This window comes from Morone saxatilis, unplaced genomic scaffold (assembly GCF_004916995.1).
Source record: "Morone saxatilis isolate NCDOM2014 unplaced genomic scaffold, NCSU_SB_2.0 Contig21, whole genome shotgun sequence".
NCBI lineage: Eukaryota > Metazoa > Chordata > Actinopteri > Moronidae > Morone > Morone saxatilis.
In genome coordinates, this window is record NW_023339774.1 from 1,567,292 (window position 1) to 1,567,514 (window position 223).

Below are 223 nucleotides of genomic sequence, written 5' to 3' on the forward strand. Positions count from 1 at the left end.
TAAATTAAATTTACTTACTTTACACTGCTGCCATTAGCCTTTCTTACTGCTTTGATGATCACATATTCTGACATAGAATCCACTAGCACCAAAAGATATTTCTCACCTTTCTTTCCCGTCACCCCCATTGGGCAGGCTACATCCATGCATACTGATGCCCATGGTACAGTACTTTTTAATGGTGTGGCCGTCCACACTATGCGTTGTATCGACCACACACTTC